This window comes from Penaeus monodon, chromosome 10 (genome assembly GCF_015228065.2).
Source record: "Penaeus monodon isolate SGIC_2016 chromosome 10, NSTDA_Pmon_1, whole genome shotgun sequence".
NCBI classification, from domain to species: domain Eukaryota; kingdom Metazoa; phylum Arthropoda; class Malacostraca; order Decapoda; family Penaeidae; genus Penaeus; species Penaeus monodon.
The window spans coordinates 24,471,339-24,476,338 of NC_051395.1; positions in this window are offsets into that span (position 1 = coordinate 24,471,339).

Below are 5,000 nucleotides of genomic sequence, written 5' to 3' on the forward strand. Positions count from 1 at the left end.
ACGTAGGTAAGGGGAAAGGGGAAGGGAGGTGGGGGGCGGGGGGAAGCAGGTAAAGGCAAAGGACAAGGGAGGTAAGAGGGAGGGGAAGGGGAGGTAGCTAAGGGGAAAGAAACAACGTACGTTAAGGGTGAGAAGGGGAATAGGTAAGGGAAAAGCGAAGGTAGGCGAGGGGGGAGGGGGAGGTAAATAAGGGGAAAGGGGAAGGTAGGCAGCGGGGAGTGAGGGTAAGTAAGAGGAAAGAAGTTGGGTAATAGGGAGGGAGAGGGTAGCATAGGGGATGTTTTTTTTTTTTTTTTTTTTTTTTTGACGGATAGGGAAGTAGGGAAGGGGAAGAGAAGAGGAAGGAGTGATGAAAGAAGAAAGAGGAAAGATGGATGAGAGAAGAGGAGAGGGAGCAAAGGAGGGAACAGAGGAGGAGAAGGAATGGAAAGGGGTGAGAGGAAGGAGGGAGGAGAGGGAGAGGGAAGAGCGTGAACGAGGGAGAGAAGGAGAAAAGAGAGTTGACGGTAAAAGGATGGGGGAATAAGGAGGATTATGAGGAAATAGGGAAGACGGTGAAGTGGAAGTGAGAGAGAGAGGAAAGAAAGATGGAGAAGGAGAAGCGAAGAAGAGATAGATGGAGAGGCATTATTGTGGCAGACGTTCCCTAATACCCATCATTACGTCTCTCTCTCTCACCCCAATTTCTATTATCTCTTACCCCATTTTCTGTCTCTCTTCCCATTTTCTCTCGCACTCCATCTTCTATTCTCTCTCATCCCATTTTGTATTCTCTCTCGCCCCCATTTTATGTTTTCTCGCCCTATTTTCTATTGCTATATATTATTGTGGCATTTCCTTAATACCTATTATTCGTCTGTCTCTCTCACCCCAATTTCTATTATCTCTTAACCCATTTTCGTTCTCTCATCACATTTTCTATTCTCTTCCACTCCATTTTCTATTCTCTTTCACTAAATTTTCTATTCTCTCACCCCATTTTCTATTTTCTCGCCCCCTTTTCTATTGCAATAGATTGTGAATGGGACAAGAATTATCATTTGTATTTTGTGATGCACCCACACGCTTGTTACAAAGAACATTTTAATATTTATAAATGAAAAACACGCCATTTCTTTATCCTATTGTTTTTACACCAAACGTCTTGGTTAAGTTAATTTGTTTCTATTCTAAAACTTATTCGTAATTATCTTCCTTTCCTTACACATTTTCTTCCTCTTTCTCTCCTCATTCCTTCTTTCCTCTTTCTTCCTTCTTATGCGTATTTTCTTCGTACTTTTTTTCCACCTCGTATTTCCCTTCTTCACACTTCCCTTCCCTTCCTTTTCTCTTCCTTCTACGTCATATACTTCACTCTTCGTCTTGTCTTCTCCCCTTTTTATCTCCCTCCTCCTTTCCTCTCCATTTTCCTCTTTCTCTTCTTCCAAATCCTTTTATTCCTCCTCTTCTTCTACTCCTCCTCCTCCTCCTCTCCTCCTCCTCCTCCTCCTCCTCCTCCTCCTCTTCCATTTCTTCTTCTTTTTCCTCCTCCTTTACCATCCATTATTTCTGTCTTCCTTTTACGCCCTTGCTTTACCTTCTCCTTCCACCCTTTCACCCCCCTCCCCCCCCTCTTCCACCCCAAGGAGTACGCCCATACTCGTCCCTGCAATTATTATTTTCAACGCCACCGCCCACGCCCCCCCCCACTCCCTCCCCATCCTCCTTTGCCCTTAACGTTCTTCTGTGAGCTCTCCTTGACCTTGCCAACCCCCCCCCCCTTCCTCTTTTAATGTCTGTCTGGTAGTTTGTCTGTCTGTCTGTTTGTCTGTTTGTCTGTTTGTCTGTTTGTCTGTTTGTCTGTTTGTCTTCTCTGTATTCTCTTGCTTTTCTGTCTCCTTCTCCTTCTCCCTCTCCGTTTTTCTCCCTGTCTTTCCTTTTTTCCCTACTTCTCCTCCCCTTCTCCCCATCTCTCCATGTTTTTCCCGTTCACTTTCACCCTTTCGCTTTATCCCTCTCTCTCTCTCTCTCTCTCTCTCACCCTCTCCCTCTCCCTTTCTCTCTCACTCTCTCCATCTCCCTCTCTCCCTCTCCCCCTCTCTTTATCCCTCTCCCTCTCCTTCTCCCCCTCTCGTTATCCTTCTTCCTGTCCTCACCCTTCATCCCTCTCCCTCTCCCCTTCTCTTCATCCCTCTCCCTCTCCCCTTCTTTTTATACCTCTCCCTTTCACCCTCTCTTTATCCCTTTCCCTCTCCCTATCACCCTTCATCCCTCTCCCTCTCCCCCTCTCTTTATCCCTCCCCCTAGACCACCTGGGTAGAACCTGCACATGCTAATTGGTCCCTGCAAGCCTTAATTACCTGAGCCCTGCTTTTTCGCGTTCTTAGGGCACCTTGGCCGTTGGCGGTTGGCAGCGAGAGTGAATACTGGTGGCAGGCTAGGGTGGCAGAGGTGGTGGTAGGGGTGGTGGCAGAAGTGGTGATAGAAGTGACGACAGATGGCAGGACGATAGTGACGTGGTGAGGGGAATGATGGTGATGGTGATGGGTGATGAAAAAGGAAGGTGATGGTGGTGATAATGGTGGATGGTGAGTAGAAATGTGGTGATTGTGAGGAGGGAGTCATGGTGATGAATGGCGGAGGGTGATGGTGAGAAGGATGGTGAGTGGTGTCGATGGTGATGGTTGTGGTGAGTGAATGGCGAGGGAGAGGACAAAGGTATTGATAGTTGCGAATGGTGATGATGGTGAATGGCCGGGGAGATGGTGGTGATGATAGTGAGGAGTGATGGATAATGCAGTAGCGGCTGTAAGAAGTAATAGAAATATAATCAGTTGCCGTAAGAATGCTAGATTAATAGTAGTAGTAGTAGTGTAGTAGTAATAGTAGAAGTGGTAATAACAATAAAGGCTTTACTTGCGTTCATACTATTATAATTATAAGTAACAGAAGTAATAGCAGAGTTATAAGCGGGAATATCAGTATTAATAGCGGAAGTATTATTAGTACAGACAAAAACAGTAGTATTGAGAGTATTGAACCATTTATAGTAATAGTAACAACAGTAATAGTAATAGCATTTGTAGTAATTGTAAGTAACAGTATCAGTAAGTAGTGATTTAAGTAATAGTATAACATTAGTAGTAGAAGTAGTAGTAAGTAATATAAGTGATGGGAGTATAATAGTTGTAATAATAATATAAGTAATACGAGTATAGCAATAGTAGTAGTAATATAAGTAACAGACGCATAATACTAGTAGTAGTAATATGAGTAACAGAGGCATGCTTATAGTAGTAGAAATGTAAATAACAGAGGTACTAGTAATAGTCTTATAAGCAACAGAAGTATAATAATAGTAATAGTATCAGTCTTATAAGTAACAGAAGTATAATAGCACCAATCGTAGTCTTATAAGTAATAGAACTACATCAGTAGTAGCAGTAGTAATATAAGGAATAGAAACATACTTTTATTAGTAGAAATATAAGGAACAGAGTTATAGGGCAGTACGAGCAGTAGTCTTATAAGTAATCGAAGCATCACGACAACCGTGGGTGGTCCAGCGCTCCGCCGCGGCCGCTCGTCTCGCCGTCGGTCGTGACAAATAGATGAGCGAGCGCGATGACCAGGTGTTGAGGGGGGAGGGGGGAGGGGGGGAGGGAAGGGGGGAGAGGGTATTAAGCATGGAGGAGGAGATGAATGGGGGGGGGCAGAGGAGAGGATAAAAGTGTAGAAGGGGAGGAGAGGAGAGGACAGCAAAAGAAAAACGGGACGAGAGGAGAGAGGAAAGGAAAGGAGGAAGGGGAAGAAGAAGGGGGAGCGTGTATAAAGCATGGCGAAGAAGTAGAAGGAGAGGAAAGGAAAAAAAAAAAAAAAAGAAGGAGAGGAAAGGAAAAAAGGAAGAAGGGGAGAAGAGGAAGAAGGGGAGAAAAGAGGATAAGAGGAGGGGGAAGGAGAGAGGGAGAGAGGGTATAAAGTAAGGAATACGTGGTAGGGGAGGGACGAATAAGAGGAGGAAGGGGAGAAGAGGAAAGGACAGCAAAAGAAAAACGGGAGGAGAGGAGAGAAGGAAGGAGAGGCGGGAGAGAGCATATTGCAAGGAGAAGGAGTAGGAGAGAGGAGGAGGAGAAAAGATAAGAGAAAAAAAAGGAAGGAGAGAAGAGGATAAGAGAAGGAAGGGGAGGAGAGGAGAGGATAAGAGAAGGAAGGGGAAGAGAGGAGAGGAGAAGAGAGAAGAAGAGAGGAGAGGGGGAGGGGGAAGGAGAAGGGGGAGAGAGATAAAGCAAGGAGAAGGGGAGAGAAGGAGAGGAGAATTGGCGAGGCTGCAAGAAATAAGGAGAAGCGGGGGGAGAGAAGGAGAGGGTAAGAGAAAGAAGGGGGGGAGAGGAAAGGAGAAGGGGAGAGGCAATAAAGCGAGTAAGAGGTAGGTGGAGAGGAGAAAGAGGGAAGGAGAGGAGAGAATGGGAGAGGACGAGGGGTGCAAGAGAATAGAAAACATGAATGATGGGGAGGAAGGGAAGAAGAAGGAGGAAGGAATGAAGAAGAGAGAAGATGAGAGGGAAAGGGGAAGGAAAGGGGAGACAATTTAAGAGAACGAGGAAGGAGCAAAGGTGAAGGAGAAGGAGATGGAAGGAGAGAGAAAGATTGAGGAAAAAACAAGAATAACGAATGTTAGAAAGGGATAGAGGAAAAGGAAGAAAAAGGAGAAGAAGAACAGTAATGCGGAGAAGAAGAAGGAAGAAGGATGGATGATGAAGTAAAAAGAAAACAGAAAGCTAAAGTAGAAAAAAGAATAACAACAAATTAGAAAAAAAACACTGAATAAAACAAACTAAAAGGAAGCAGGAAGAATTATGATATGAAAAGGGGAAAACATTTAGGACAATAAAAAAAAAAGAATATAAGCAAAACAGAATAAAGAATAAATAAAAGGAAGAACGAAAAGAAAGAATAGGAAAGAGAAGTGATAATTACCAACAGATCTTCAAGTACAGGGACCCTGTACTTGGCGACCATAT